Genomic DNA, 17500 nt, shown 5'->3' on the forward strand with positions numbered 1-17500 from the left:
GACTTAACGAAAGACAGGTGAAACGTCTTTGTAACAATAGGAAGACTTATGAGGCCGCATTATTTATAATTCATGTTTGATGTATGATGGTGTTTCAAAATAACTTATCTTATCACGGAGTTGAAGGCGTTAAGTTTGATTTTATACGCCACCAATGTACTCAAATGATTCCCAGACAGCTCCTTGCCATGTCCATTAAATAGCACCAGCAGTTGAACCCAAACATTAGTAAAATTAACAGTTGAACCCAGACATTAGTAAAATTAACAGTTGAACCCAGACATTAGTAAAATTAACAGTTGAACCCGGACATTAGTAAAATTAACAGTTGAACCCATACATTAGTAAAATTAACAGTTGAACCCAGACATTAGTTAAGAGAAATTAATAGTTGAACCCAGATATGAGTTAGGAGAAATTAACAGAAATAATCGTAACATTCAGTTAGTTACAAAGGCTATGGAGATAAAAATTTCAAATAATTCAGTAACACCAAAACCTCAGTTTATAATTATTTCAGAAAAATTTACATTAGCAACGAAGGAATAGTCTGTCAGTAATTGTAGTGGTAAACTGGTGTCATTTCGTCACACGCTAAATTCAGCCGATAGCAGCACCAGCCTAATGCAACCAATCCCGTCATCAGATGGGATCAATCAATAGGGGCGTCAAAGTTTAAATATCTATGTCATGTTAAATCAGTATTAATGCAATTTCAAGCTATACTGTCACGATAAGAAGCAATCAGCAACAACGTCGGTTAAAATATACTCAGTGAGGTTTGCATCACCTTCCTTGTAGAAAAAATCAAGCTCTCTCTCTCTCCGATTAATAACAAGATCAGATCAGTTCAAACGACAACAACAACTGCAGATCTAATTTTCCCTAACAATGGCCAGAGCGCCGACCACAATTTGCTAAACTTTAAAGGAAATCATAACGACATTTGTTAAGGGGAAATCCAATTTCCCCGACACATCTCAATCATTTTCATTCAGTTTTCGCGTATCTGAATAATCGCTTTCGGTTCCTCTCTCTTCTCTCTGGTACATATCGGTTGCACTGAAGGACAGCAAACAGAAAAACTTCTACATCTTTCTTGCATTCTTTCAATGACCGACAATTCATCAAGAAATGCTAGAATGCTGTCATTTTCTTTTCATGATGTATTCAAATTAACGGACACCATTCATCCTTGAGACCAAAACAGGAAAAAAAAAAAAGTTGTGTTACAGAGACTTTCATTCTTCTGTCAGTATCTATATCGTAGTTTCTGCCTTTTGTGTACCACAGTCCATAACAAAAGCACTGAATTTTCATTACAGTTTATCGTCAAAATTTTTTCTATGTATATATTTAGAGACGGAGATGTCCAAGGCCTCCCAATACGCTCAGTCCCAAGCAAGAGGTCTGAACTAATGAACCTCAGCCCTTGAAAGATGACCAACCGGAACTAGGAACTACGGGAGGCAGAGGATTCCTCTCTGGAAGCCAATGGAAGGAAAGACTGACCAAACAAGATGATCTTTGCGTTTGTGATTTCCACATTGTGAGAATGGGACGACAGACGTCCATAACAAGGATTTGAGAGCGGAAGTGACAAACAAGAAAGATGATGATGATGATGATGATGATTATCATTAAGTAAAAGATAAGCAGCTTTTGATTTCTCAGGGAATCCATAAGATACTGCTAGCTTCTGCAACAAATCTGAGAGGAATTGTGTTTAACCTATTCTTTCTTTGATTTAGCTATTTAGCAAAGTCAAGGTGCAGTTTATGAGATAAATAAAAATAGCACTAATTACTTTAACCGATTACCATAAAATATGACAAACATACACTGATCTGGTGGTAATACATAAGGAATCACAGAGCTGCAGTAAGACGATCTACTACTGTAAAAGCAAAAACTTTTCTTATTTCATCAGTTTGCTCCATCACACACATAACGGAAAGTACAATATCAGTCGGCCGCAATTTTTCATCAACCGACCCCCGCCCGCCCGGCTGATCAAAATGCTGACATCACCATGAACGGCTTTTCCGAACAGAAATAAAATACGAGAAAAACTGAAGTTTCATCATAAATCATGACAAAACTGCTGTTTCATCAAATCACTCGCGTGGAGAACCTAAACCCCTTTAACGAAGCTAAAAAAAAAAAAAGGAAAAAAAGAAGAAGTATGACTCATCTTTTTTGTCAAGAGAAGACAAAGAGGTGTTTCAAGCTATTTGCAGAGTTCGTCGCCTTTCGTTATCAAGCATATCGCGGTCTCCCCCTCGCTCCGAGCCGGTGTGTGCGAAGTGTTTGTCTTTAAAGAGATTTATGTTTACCTAAGGTTGAGTTCAGCACTTCCTGTTACCTAGCTTACTCGCCCTCTTCCGCTACTGCTGGATAGAGGGCACACTAATTCACCTAAATGGTACAATGTAGTGGAAACTAAGTTATACATAGAAATGAGAGCGAGAGAGAGAGAGAGAGAGAGAGAGAGAGAGAAGAGAAGAGAGAGAGAGAGAGAGAGTTCCTTGACACCAATCCTTTAGGTTGAACATATATATATATACATATATATATATATATATATATATATATATATATATATATATATATATGTAAATAGCCACATGAAAGGTGAAGAATTAAAGACCAGGTACCAAGCGCTTTGTACCCCGAAGAAGAGGCCATTTACGTACATATTTGTCACGTGCTGTTTGGTGACTTATTGCTGATATGCTTATATATATATATATATCATATATATATATATATATATATATATATATATATATATATATATATATATATATATATATATATTGATATATAACTATATTTGACATCGTTGAGTGTACTATGTATTAGGACAATTAGATGATATATATACCAAAGACAGAATGATATAATCTTGATATTATGTTTTATATTTAACCAGTAGTAGTAAGGGTAATGAATAGATCAGTTTGCGAGTCATATGACACGAAAATTTACATGTTTTAGATAAAAAATACATAATTAAACTAATTACCCAATGTTTATTTATGAAAGATAATATTAAGCAAGCTTTAACGCAAAACTTTACTCGTTCCCACTTTCTGAAAGCTGGTATGCTGCTTCATTTACAATACTAGGAGGACCACCAAGCTCAAAATCATATTCAATAACTGAAGATAACTCCACTGCGAATATATTAAACTCCTCGGCACCTCTTAGCAATCTCGTAAGTGAGCCATGAAACTATCGTTTCAAGTTTGGTAACACTGCCATGTAAGTAAATATGCTAACTATTTTGCTGCTTTCTTATAAAAGGTAATAAACTGTAGTTCTTTAAGCTCAATGCCATTTGAAATGCCACCCAAACTCTCAGTTGCCTATGCCATCAATTTAAATATATAATGAATTTGTTGTAACAATGGAAAAGATCTGGGGTGTAGTGGAAATGGCAAGTGACTGGAACGAAAGTGTGATAATTAAAAGAAGTGTTAAACTGTGGAAACTACAGAGGAATAAAGCTTTTGGAGCATGTATTCAAGATACTAGAAAGAATAGTAGAAGGAAGGTTGAGAGAGTTGATAGATATACATGAGCAGCAGTTTGGGCTTATGAAAGGAAAGAGCACAGTGGATGCTATTTTTATAGTAAGACAAAGAGCACAGTGGATGCTATTTTTATAGTAAGTCAAGTTCAAGAGAAGTAGTATCTAGAAGGAAACTGTAAGGTTTACGTGTGTTTTGTGGATCCTGAAAAGGTGTATGAAAGGGTGTTTGAGAAAGAGAGGAGTACCAGAGAAGTTGGAAAGGTTAGTGAAGATGATGTTTGAAGGGGCAAGAACCACTATACAGACAAAATATGGGGAGACGGAGGCATTCCCTGTGGAGGTTGGCCTCCATCAGGGATCAGCTCTAAGTCCATTCTTGTTCCTTGTTGTTATAGACACACTGATACCAGGATTAAGGAACAAAGAAGAACTGTGAGAAATGAGAACTCATGTTTGCTGATGATATAGTTATTATAGCAGACGCTGAAGAAGAACTTCAAGAAAGGTTTTTAGCATGGAAAGAGCCCTAGAAAGGAAAGGATTGAAAGTGAACATTGGAAAGATAGAGCTGATGATTAGTAGTAGAGAAGGATATGAAGAAGTAAACATTCAAGTGGAAGATGGTACTACAGTGCTAAAGCAGAGCAATGAGTTTAACTACTTGCGATCAATAATAGCGGGAGGTCCTGAGGAAGCAGTAGGACAGTGAGTGAAAGAAGCATGGCAAAAAAATGGAGAGAAGTAACTGGAGTTGTTTTAGACAAAAAACTACCATTAAAGCTCAAAATTAAGATTTATAAGATAATTATCAGGGCCGTAAGTTATATGGAACTGAAATTTGGGCACTTCAGAGGAAAGAGGAGGGACTGTTGGAAAATAAGCAAGATGCGATGGTGAGATGGATTGCTGGAATATCACTACTGGAAAGAAGGGAGTCAAGATTTAAGAAGATTATGTGGTGTGGCATATGTAACTAAAGGAGAAGGCTAGAGAAGCTGGTCTGAGATACTATGGCCATGTAATAAGAAGAGAGGAGCTGGAACCAATAAGGAGAGCTAATAACATGCAAGTGATGGGGAGGAGGAGTGTGGGGGGCCGTCAGCGGATCAGATAGATGGATGTGGTGAGGAGGGATATGGGTGAGGTGGGACTCGGGGAAGAAGATGCAAGGAATCGAAATAGGAGAAAGTTGACTCGAGCGGCCGACCCCGCTATACAGTGAGACTAATAAGGTCGAAAGAAGAAGTACTTTTTTGTAACATTGTTGGGTAAATGGTTATTAAAACTCTTTTGTTACAATGGTTTTCAAATATTACTTTAACCTTTCAGTTGACCATGTCATAGATGTTAATATTTTTGGTAACTAGTGCACATCACTATAGTTAATAACATCAGCTAATATGCTTCAACGAAATTCAATCAAAATAGTAAATTGTCCATACAGCGGAATGCAATAATTTCTAATAGCAACAACTCTCATCACCATTATTGACTACCTTTTCTTTGCTTCTAAAGGTTCTTATGTTAAGAAAAATACAGCTTCGAATTAGAGGTTTCTAAGAAAATGTTGATTTTTCTAACAGACCCCAGATAAATACGGTATTCGGACATATTATTGGGCCCCATGTTGTTCTAAATTATTCATAGTCCATAGCTCTGAAATTTTCCAATGTTATCGATATACCAATAATGCAAAACATTTTTCGAATAATATTTAAGCAAATATGCGCAGTATTTTCGAACCCGTGAGTCACTATTCAAAGTAAACACAGCACAGAAGCATAGCCAATTTTACAGTTGTACTTTTATTCTAGCATGTACAAATTGTCAAATGTCTATTATGCACTTCCCCTCGCCTCCACCCCCAATCCAAAAACATAAAACAGAAGAAGCGATACTTTTATACCGTTTCCGAGAGCTGTATTGAATCAACGAAAGCACACTTTGAAAGTCTTCCAAATGATAAAATACATATTTGCTATTTAATACAGTAAACGCAACCGCTGAATCTGACATGTAACACAAAAACGAGGTCCCTGACGATGTCACATCGAATGAGTTATTTGTCTGTTGCATCCAGTCTTTGAAGAGAAAGGAGAGCGGAAGAAGGAGACAAAACTAATGGCAATCTATATTACCAGACAATCTCCAACAGGCAGACCTAAAAAAAAAAAACACACTCACACACACACACACACAGAAAAGGTCGAAAACGCGAAAGGACAATGTATGCCAGTTGTTGCTACGAGAAAAACAAGTCGACGAAAAAATATTTGATGAAGGGCGAGCAGAGACGAGTGTGAGGGGAAAAAGGCCACCCAGATGAAGGGCGAAGAGGCAGAGGGTAAGAGGATAGTGAAGCCCTGAGAGGAGAAACATAATCCGTCCATCCCCTCAGGGCTGGGTGAAGACTGTGTGAGGGGAAAAGACAGCAGATAGGACGAAGGGGACACACGGCTGAACGAGAAACATGATAAATATTGGAAGAAAAACAAAGGAAGGGGAAGGAACAGGAGGCTATCCAAGAGAGAACGCGAGTCACATGCTTCTTTTCTCACTCGCACAAGTACGCTAATTATTACTATATATATATATATATATATATATATATATATATATATATATATATATATATATATATGTAATGTGATAGCGTGTTTGCCTTTGTGTACTAGAACAAGTAATGTCACCCAATAAAAATTTGTACCTTCAAATTACTTTGCCATGAGCCGTCAAAACATTTCCTAATTGCCAATTATTTCCGAGATATATCAAGTCTATAAAATTGCACCATAAACAAATAACGTTACTTATGTGTCCCTAAAGCTACATAGAAAAGCACCTTATTTGTTACATATGTCCCTAAAACAACAACAGATAAACACCAACGTCATACTTCGGCGAATTGGAAGAAGTCAAAACAACAGCGATAGAAAAATAGCAGTTCATATTAAATGAAAGAAACTTTACCAAATATACAGCTTAGTAGCCGGCTGGCAACATTCCTCTTTGAGAGTTTTTGTATGCTATTTCGTAAGTCAACAGAAAAAAAATATTCCACAGAAAATATAGCAAGAGAAAGACTTGTCTAATTAACTAATAGGCTTAAAAAAAAAAAAAGAACAACAGAACAGCGAATCTTAAGCTCCTCTCTAAAGAAGTGTGTGAGTATGTATGTGTATGTGTGTGTATATATATATATATTATTATCATTATCATTATTATTTTTTTTTTTGTTCTATCACAGTCCTCCAATTCGACTGGGTGGTTTTTATAGTGTGGGTTCCGGGTTGCATCCTGCCTCCTTAGGAGTCCATCACTCTTCTTACTATGTGTGCCGTTTCTAGGATCACACTCTTCTGCATGAGTCCTGGAGCTACTTCAGCTTCTAGTTTTTCTAGATTCCTTTTCAGGGATCTTGGGATCGTGCCTAGTGCTCCTATGATTATGGGTACGATTTCCACTGGCATATCCCATATCCTTCTTATTTCTATTTTCAGATCTTGATACTTATCCAATTTTTCCCTCTCTTTCTCTTCAACTCTGGTGTCCCATGGTATTGCGACATCGATGAGTGATACTTTCTTCTTGACCTTGTCAATCAACGTCACGTCTGGTCTGTTTGCACGTATCACCCTATCCGTTCTGATACCATAGTCCCAGAGGATCTTTGCCTGATCGTTTTCTATCACTCCTTCAGGTTGGTGCTCGTACCACTTATTACTGCAAGGTAGCTGATGTTTCTTGCACAGGCTCCAGTGGAGGGCTTTTGCTACTGAATCATGCCTCTTTTTGTACTGGTTCTGTGCAAGTGCCGGGCATTCACTTGCTATGTGGTTTATGGTTTCACTTTTCGTATTGCACTTCCTACATATGGAGAGATGTTATTTCCGTCTATCGTACTTTGAACATATCTGGTTCTTAGGGCCTGATCTTGTGCCGCTGTTATCATTCCTTCAGTTTCCTTCTTTAGCTCTCCCCTCTGTAGCCATTGCCAATTGTCATCGCTGGCTAGTTCTTTAGTCTGTCTCATGTATTGTCCGTGCATTGGTTTGTTGTGCCAGTCCTCTGTTCTTCTGTCTTTCTCCTGTCTCTGTATATTTCTGGGTCTTCGTCTACTTTTATTAGTCCTTCTTCCCATGCACTCTTTAGCCACTCGTCTTCACTGGTTTTCAGATATTGCCCCAGTGCTCTGTTTTCGATGTTGACGCAGTCCTCTATACTTAGTAGTCCTCTCCCTCCTTCCTTTCGTGTTATGTATAGTCTGTCCGTATTTGCTCTTGGGTGTAGTGCTTTGTGTATTGTCATTTGTTTCCTGGTTTTCTGATCTATGCTGCGGAGTTCTGCCTTCGTCCATTCCACTATTCCTGCGCTGTATCTGATTACTGGCACTGCCCATGTGTTTATGGCTTTTATCATATTTCCCGGCGTTGAGTTTTGACTTGAGTATCGCCTTGAGTCTCTGCATATATTCTTTCCTGATCGTGTCCTTCATCTCTTGTGTTTTTATATCTCCTCCTTCCATTATTCCCAGGTATTTGTATCCTGTCTCATCTATGTGTTTGATGTTGCTCCCATCTGGTAGCTTTATCCCTTCAGTTCTCGTTACTTGCCTTTTTGTATGTTGACTAAGGCGCATTTTTCTATTCCAAACTCCATCCTGATGTCCCCAGATACAATCCTTACAGTCTGGATTAGGGTATCTATTTCCTTGATGCTCTTACCATACAGCTTGATGTCGTCCATGAACATCAGATGGTTGATTTTGTTGCCTCTTTTCTTGAGTTGGTACCCGGTCGGATCCATCTTCTGTAGTACTTTTGTCATGGGAATCATGGCTACTACGAAGAGTAGTGGGGACAGTGAGTCGCCCTGGAAGATCCCTCTCCTGATATTAACCTCTGCTAGTCTTATTCCAGAGCTTGTAAGTATTGTATTCCAGTTTCGCATTGTATTTTTGATGGTATTTTCCTCTGCCCCATATATTTTCAGGCATTCTATTAGCCATGTGTGTGGTATCATGTCGAAGGCTTTCTTATAGTCTATCCATGCCATGCTTAGGTTGGTTTTCCTTCTCCTACTGTTCTTCATTACCATTTTGTCTATCAGGAGCTGGTCTTTTGTGCCCCTACACTTCCTTCTGCAGCCTTTCTGTTGGTGGGGGATGGTGTTTGTCTCCTCTAGGTAGTTGTATAGCCTTTCACTGATGATACCTGTTAGTAACTTCCACATTATTGGTAGGCAGGTGATAGGCCTGTAGTTAATGGCTATATTTCCCTTACTCTTGTCTTTTTGTACTAAGGATGTTCTTCCTGTGGTCATCCATTTGGGTGCTTGGTGATTTGAGATACAATGCTGGAGTTGTTCTGCTATTCGTGGGTGTAGGGCCTTGAAGTTTTTTGAGCCAGTATCCATGGACTTCATCGGGACCTGGGGCTTTCCAGTTGGGCATTTTCTTTAGTTGGTGTCTGACTGTGTCTGTCGTGATGTCTGTGAATCTTTGTTTTATTCTCCCTGTTTCTTCTTCCTTGACTTGCTGGAGCCATGTTGCATGTTTGTTGTGTGATACCGGATTGCTCCATATGTTTTCCCAGAGTCTCTTACTTGGTTCGGCTTCAGGAATTTCTGGGTGGTTGTCTTCCCCTCTTAGTTGGCTGTATAGTCTTTTCTGGTTGGTTCCGAATAGTTTGTTCTGTTGGTATCCCTTATTCCTGTTCATGTACCGTTGGATCTTGTGTGCTTTGGCCTTAAGCCTCTGTTTTACATCTTCTATTGTGTTGTTTAGTCCCCTCTCTTGTACTTTGTATTTCTCGTTGAGTTCCTCCCTTGTTTTCTTGCTTCTTAGCCTTTTTTCTGCCATCTCTTTCAGTTTACTCAAGTCAGATCTCATCACCATGATTTGCTTTTCCAGGCGCCTTTTCCAAGGAGGTTGCTGTTTTGGTTTCTGTTGGGTTGGTTGTGACGGTGGAGTTGGTGTTCGAATCCCCATCAGTTCTGCTACTAATCTTGCTCCTGCATATGTCAAGTTATTTGTTTCTGTGATACTGGTGGTGTGTATTAGGCCCATTATTTCATTGACCTCACTTGTTTTCTCCCTTAATTTCTTGGTGTTGTAGGCTTTCATGGAGGGGATCTTAGTTCTCTCTGTATCTGGCTCCATCCATTGTCGAATCTTTTCTACCCATTCCGTCCTCTCTGTTACTTCGTCGGTGTTTCTTCGTGTGTCGTTGTTTGATACCTCATCCTCCCTGTCGTCTTCTGTGGCATCGTCTCTCAGTTCGTCTTCGTGTAATTCGTTGTCGTGTGACATTTCCCTTTCCAATTCTTCTCTTTCTGTTGGGGAGAGCCAGTTCTTTTTCTTTATGTTCCTTGCTTGGTCTGCCAGCCTCTGCTCTGTTTGGGGGGTGTTATTCCTCTCATTCCAGATGTTGACCAATCTTCTTCTATATCCTCTCTCCGTCGGGTTGCTTCTGATGTAGCATCTCCATATTTCCTTATTTTCTTCTCTTGTCCATTTCTTCCTTTTTGCCTCTGTAGCTCCAATCTCAGGCTGTTGATTACTGTCGTTGTGGTGATCAGTTGCTGGATGACGACCTCCAAGTACCTGACCGTCTCCCCTACAATTGGGTTGAATACCTGGTTGCCGGACGAGGCTCCTCTGTTGCCAGAGGTTCCATTTACGTCGTTGTCGTTTATTCCTTCATTTCTTTCCATCATTGCTGAGTTTTGCTATTTAACCCATAGCTGGACCCTACCCCATCAGGGATAGGTACTCATTTACAGCTGAGTAGACTGAGGAAATTATGGTAAAGATCCTTTCCCAAGGAATCAACGCCGAGGAGAGCGGTCACCCATCCAACGACTGACCAGCCCCAATGTTGCTTAACTTGACTTAAGTCTATTGAGGACCTAACCCACTCCTCCACGGCGCCACACATCATTATTATTATTATTATTATTATTATTATTATTATTATTATTATTATTATTATAGGACCACAGTAATCTTCCAGATCGATGCCCCAATTGTTCTATAAATCTTTTCTTCTCTGAGTGCATCTTAAATGTCAATTGACGATATACGGTTACCAAATGAAATGAAGACAAGTTTTTATAATTATTTCCCTTTAATAGACGCTTCTACAACCAGCTGCTTTGTATCCATATCATCGAAAGCAGCATCAACCCTACTGTCATCTACTGAGCATCTCAAAACAGTTAAATACTGTATATTTGTAAAGCTAAGTCTGCCATGGATCATGGAGAAGGTTCTTACTTTTTTCTGACATCCTTGGCCTCAATTTCATCAGTCTTATAAAGGTAAACAAACTATATAATACCTATATGTACTTTCAAACGATTAACGTTCACTGTAAACGCAAAATGCAATATGGTAAAAAAATAAACGGAATTTTGAGTAAAATTAGAATTAGTCTATTCGCATAACCGTAACTCAAGATTTTACCATATGTTGTATTGTTGCAACAGGAATCAGTATATGTATAATTAAATTCATAATGGCTTAACTAGCAATAGAGTTTATTGTTGGGCAAAAGAGAAAGTAAAATAAAAAAAAACATTTAACTAATAGCATCAAGACTAAGCAGCAACCGCGTGTGAGAAAAAAACAGAGGAAATAATGCAGTGGCAACACCTGATTACCCGATTTCACATAACACTGCAGCGGAAGTGCTGAGTCACCGTAACATTCCTTGAAACTAGGCGCTGTTAATTTGGGATTATTCTATGACTAACAGAATGCTATGCAGGAAATAATCAAAGCTACGTTTCAACGTAACGGAAACACCCATAATAACGAAAGAAAGGAAAAAGAAACCAATTTAGAATTGCTCAAGTCAGTCTAACGATTGCACACTTGTCAATACCATCATTCAAATTACCTTAATAAAGGGAGATACAAGCTCTACGTAGAGTATCTATTCTGGTTTCGGTCGGAATGTTTCTTCAATTTTTCAATAATAATAATAATAATAATAATAATAATAATAATAATAATAATAATAATAATAATAATAAATCAATTTCACTTAGCTATGTCGTCCCTCAAGGGACGCTTGAACCTGTAAATGTGAGCGAAATGTTCAAACAAAAGTATATAATTCAACAACACTAAAAGGCTGTTATTGCTGGAAAATTAAATTAGCGCACTGTTAATTAACACTGAATAATGAAACCTCTTGAACAGTTTTTAAAATATAGTTTGCATTGCAGAATTTGCAATGTAAAATAATAATAGTAATTCTTTAAAGCCGACATAAAATGCACTCTTCCCCTAATTTTCAATAATTCCATCAAGTCGACCATGAGACTCGGTTTTACGAAATGAAATAATTGTCAATTATGAGTAACTAGAGAAAAAGTCTAATTATTAAATTAGCCATAAGAATGTACAAATCGACTAATGAAGCCCATTAAATCTATCGACAGATATTTCTTTTTTTCTTCTGGGTGATCATCCAAAGAATTGAAAAATGGGCGGAGAGTAATTTCGTAATCCCAAGATGAGACTTAATGATGAAAACATTCATCTCTCTTTCCAGGCTTCACTAATTCAAGTTCGAGCGCACAAAGACACGGAAGGAAGACATTTGAGGATGCTTCTACAATAGAACTCTGCTTTCTGAATTCGGGAAGGTATGGCGTTCAAAATCATAATTAAAAAAGGCATGAACACAAAGGCGAAGAATGATAAAATATTTATAAAGTACATCTAAAACCGAAAAACGAAAACGAATCTTTAGTAGAAACACCCTAAATAAAAATTATGACGTAACACATCAGTTTAACTGTCCTGAAAACTTGCTTTATAACCAGTCCCCACAGTATACCTTCCGTCTCCCACCCCACACCGCCAAAAGAAAATGAGAAAAAAAAATCCTTCTTCCAATCCTATTCATCGTCGTTTGCAGATGCAAGGCAACGAGAAAACGTTGGGTGAATGAGGAAAGACTCCTCCCTAATAATTGACGACAATCAGTTCCACTTAATCCTTTCTCCGGTTCGTCAGTGAGTTCAGAGGGGCTGGCCCAGTGGAAGGGTGCTGGCTGCCCCTGCCCCACACGAGACGTTGTGAGGGCGATGGCTCGAGTGATGAGAGGAACTTGCTTATTAATATCACAACGACACAAGATTGACAGCAAATGCATAGCCAGTTTGCTGCTCAATCATTTGCAAAATGATGCAATCAAAAAAAGGTGAAAAGTACATAAACTTAATGCATGTGAATTCTCTCGTGTAAGAGCAAAGTTTCATGCTCAACATTACATTTTTCAAAGAGCTATGATTAGAGACTTCACTCCATAATGACAAAGCATTACGTGACAAGAAAAGACATCGGTAGATGACCGCAACTCTGCAGTGAGAATCTTCGTCTAGTAAGTCCTGACTAACACGAAATGTACAAGTCTTCTCAGTCCTGACTAACACGGAATGTTCAAGTGAATCACATACTTAAAAAATAACTGTAAATGATCGAAATGTTTAACAAAATCTGAAAATGAACTACAAGTCATGATTCATCAGTCGAGCAGCCTTACTCAATAACCTTGATATTTCTTGGGGAATATCTGTCTAATAAACCACAACTGGCACACTGCATCCCAGTCAGAAGTGATAGACAATCCTACAATTTGCAATAATACCTGAAACAATGTTGTCGCAAGATTATTTATTTTCATTTGTACTGCTTCCAGGAATATTCTAATAAACTTGCGACTTTCGCTTATTAATAACCCGTCATAAAATTCAATGGGAACAATGAGCAAACATAATAAGAAGAAATTTCTTAATCATCAACGGAACACAGTTTACGAATACCCCATAAATAACACATAGATACTTCACAGCCGTGTAATTATCTAGGGGAAAAGCAATAGAATATAATCAGTGATTTGTTACCAAAATTAATAATCCCTAACGGATAATAAAACACCATGGTCCCCTCTTTTACATTTAAGCTCTGATTGAAAAAAATCAATCATCATTATTGCTTCCTGTCTCTTAGTTCTTGTCCAAATAGGTTTGGGTGTTCCAATATTTTGGTGCCCACAAGACCCCAGTTGACATTATCACGCAACACTCTGAGGTAGAGCGATTTATTGTTTTTTGTATTTATTTCATCAGCTTTTCCTTATTAGTAAACCAAACAACTTTTCCGCAGCATTATCAACACTTACGCCTTTATCCGTTTTTTTCCTGATTAATCACCACTACCACAATTTCTTCAACGACTACTGATACTATTTACTTTGTAACCGACACTACAAAAAACGTAACTATGAAGCGAAAGGTTCAATTAATGGCAGACGGTATAGTACACAATGCATAAAAGAGGCTGCATTATAATTAAATAATCAGAGAGGAAGTAACTTAAAATGTCAATGACCTGTATCTCAAACAATCACGATTCAGCAAAAGTAATGAAAAGTTGATTCTGAGTAAATCGAAAAAAGATTTTTTTTTTTACAAAAAGAAATAGATATAAGAAGAATATTGCTAACAGCATCGTTCTTACGAATGACATAAAGGCGGTGCCATTCGGGATTGGCATATGATAACACCAGCTATGAGTTTAATACCCCAAAATTGTGTAAAAAAATTATATATACAGGACAGCATAACAAAAGCTCGACTTCTTATATATCATGTCGTGGAGTATTTTCGAACCATCACTTAGATATATTCGAGGAAGCTGTGAATTTCAATAAACATCTGTATTGTGTTTAGAAGCAATGACTACATCAGCAACTAAATTATTTTCTAAGCTTGTCATCATAATATCATTAGCATTTGTTTAATCCCAATTACTAGTTTCAGTTGCTTCGCTCCGTTCTCCAAATGAGTATCTAAGTCGAATATTCTCCGACCTATCTATGATTACTTTAACACGTACCCCTGCGCTCTTTTATATAGCACACGTTAATGTGGTTAAAGAAAAGCGAAATCATTCGTGTGCACTGTGATTTCCATGAGAAAAGAATTAACGCGTAAAGAAGGAATGCTCGTCCACAGGCACTTATCAAGCAAACAAGGACGTGAAGAACTCCCCAACGATAAACTACCGCTAAAACAAGATGCTGTTCATTCCGACGGTAACCCGAACTGATATGCACTGTTGGGTGACTGGGTCACCCACTCCTCTTCACGCCCTCTCGGTGTCAGAATCGGCACCCACTGCATAATCCAAACTTTTGAGAGGAATACAAAGGCATTTACATTGTCTCTAAAAACGGACTGCGGTAAAACAGTTCTTAAAGAAAACTAAAACAAAAAATAAATTTAAAAAAATTTATTCCCTCGAGGGGCTTTTAAAGTCTGAAATTTTCGAGAGAAATCTTTCCAAAGAATCTGCAAGCTTTCCAGATACCTATTACGGGCGTCTCACCTACGAGGTTTCTCTGAGCCATTTTAAAAGGCCAGCCAAGCATGAGGAATCATCGCTCTCCTCATCTTCCGCCTACCTACCTGCCATGATGCCTGTTATACTCGTCAGTCCGTCTATAAGCTGTTAGATGATTCACTTCCTCCCAGGACGTCCTCTTCAAATGCTACTCCCGCGAACTTCTTTACTTCTTTATTCAAGACTTCCCGTGTTATGATTTAGATATTTATGATTTCTTTAGATAATGTTTGAAAGTCCCTTTTGGCGCCCTTTTCTTTTATTTGTATGTAGCCGGAATTTACACAGACACTAAAATACCACTTGCATGATTTGTCAAATGAAAACCACTTCAAATAAACCTTTCACAAGTCAGGCACAAACACTTATCTGCGTGTACTTTCGATTCCTGACCATCTATAATAGTTGTCTTTAATTACTGGATTGGCCATAAATAAAGCTATTAAAATTTATCGCGCAGAACGTTATAAATTATTGACAATCCACCAAATGCCACTTCACATAATACTTATCAAAGCCTCAGAAAACACCATCAGCACAGTAGCGGTGATCGCTATTAATCTACGTCACCCTAACAACCTTTTGTTTACAGACGATAAAAACGACGATTCAATAAAGTGATAAGATAAAAAAGGCCTCTCTCAGCGCTATCAGACCACTGCGCATGTCATAAATGGCAGGCTACCCGCCAGACTCTCGCCTAGTTCTGAGATCGACAGCACCAGCACCACCGCCGACTCGACCGCTACCAGAACTCTCGATCCACCGCTTGGTTGTCGACCAAGGCAACCAACCAAGCCAAGCCAACCGTCTGGACCAGCACACACCACACAACTGAATCACACGAATACGGATCGCTCAACATACCACGAACAACAGCCAGATGCTCGCTCGCTCTCTCTCTCTCTCTCTCTCTCTCTCTCTCTCTTCTCTTCCTCTCTCTCTCTCTCTCTCTCTCTCTCTCTCTCTCTCTCTCTCTCTCTATACGAGACGACCGGGAGGTCTAAGCGGGACAGCACCAGCCAATATTACAACTCGCTTCATAGTAGAATCCTATTATGTATGCATGAGACATTTGTTCACGTGATCCAGTTACATCAGACCTCGTTCAAGTTTGTTTAAAAGGCCAAGTTTTTTTTTTTTTAAACAGCATAATATATCGACAAAATATTCCTCACTGCATTTATTTCAGTATACCCAGATGTGTGTGGATACATACATACATCCATATATACGTATATTATATATATATATATATATAGATATATATATATATATATGTATATATATATGTAATATATTGTATAGGAGGAAATAATCTGAAACTGTAAGTGAATTGAAGCGCATGAACAGACTTTCAGGCTCTTGAATTTAATAGCATGGATATATATTATATATATATATAATATATAATAATATAATATATATATATATTATATATAATATATATATTATATATATATATATATATACACACCCTGTGGTAGGGGTGTAAGAATACTACCACCGTAGATCCTACGTGTCGTAAAAGGCGACTAAAAGGACAGCTGCTGCCTTGCAGTATTACTTTTTTAGTAAAAGGCTAGGCCCACCGCCAATAACTCTGGAAACTACTGCCTTGCAGTTGGACTTTGTAGGTAAAGGCGAGGAGGCCCACCGCCAATAACTGTGGTTGAGGACAGCTAGGTCACGCGGTCGTAAATACCTTTTTGCCAAATAATAAACCATGCCTGATGTAAGGAAAGGCGCATCAGGCAACCGACCCCTTAATTTTGGTGATCTTTAAATCGAGAGCTAAATTTTCTGCCCGATTATCTGTTATATATATTTCAATGTTAAAGAATCTCGCATAACTGATATTGATCGCGTTTACTCAAAGGGATGCAGTATTTTCAAACAAACAAGTGCAAGACCATTTGAAACCTAGAAAACAAATCGGAATGAACTGCAGATGTAAATGCATGTGCACACATCCAGATATGCTGCAATCCCTGACTAGAGACTATTGCTTTCCAAATGAACGTCGGGAAATCAAGGATATGAGTATCTGTCTACACTAACTGCTGTTTCACGGAGACGACGTTCTGGAATATCATCATGACTTCACGTGAAATTTCCCATGATTTCCAGTCAGACATAACCACGATGAACGCTGATAACCGTTTGATTAGCATTGCTGCGTGTAACAATCGCCACACGAACCGTCCATTTCCAAGAGAACAGGACTGTGCAGTAATCTTACGTGTTACGTATCGTGTTCAGTCACATTATTGACAATATTACGTGTCCTTGAATACCTATAGACAACGGTAACACCGAGTTAAGAGGGACGCAGTGTGAAGCATTCAACAACAGCGGTTTGTTTGATGGCGTCGGATGTTAAGAATATAACAAAGACCTTATGAAATACAAATATCTTTAGTTGGTACCGGTGGGAATCTTTCACAGAGTACCCATCTGAATAGATTACAAAATATTCAGCGAATTAATACATTTACTTTTAAAACACACACACACACACACAAATTACAGATAGAGAGAAA

The 17500-nt window shown here is 38.2% G+C and overlaps 1 protein-coding gene across 4 annotated transcripts in view; it reads right to left on the bottom strand.

The window, feature by feature from the left end:
• The window catches only part of LOC135196257 (tripartite motif-containing protein 3-like), an 879736-nt gene that overhangs the window by 409715 nt on the left and 452521 nt on the right, over positions 1–17500 (bottom strand). Inside the window, exon 1 of one of the 4 annotated variants that reach the window (XM_064222947.1) lies at positions 15023–15801. The exons of the other annotated variants lie outside the window; for them this stretch is intronic. The gene's annotated coding sequence lies outside the window, so the exon portion shown is untranslated. Of the gene's footprint in view, positions 1–15022; positions 15802–17500 lie in introns of those variants that run through there. 4 annotated transcript variants of the gene reach the window in all.

Source organism: Macrobrachium nipponense, chromosome 17, assembly GCF_015104395.2.
Source record: "Macrobrachium nipponense isolate FS-2020 chromosome 17, ASM1510439v2, whole genome shotgun sequence".
NCBI lineage: Eukaryota > Metazoa > Arthropoda > Malacostraca > Decapoda > Palaemonidae > Macrobrachium > Macrobrachium nipponense.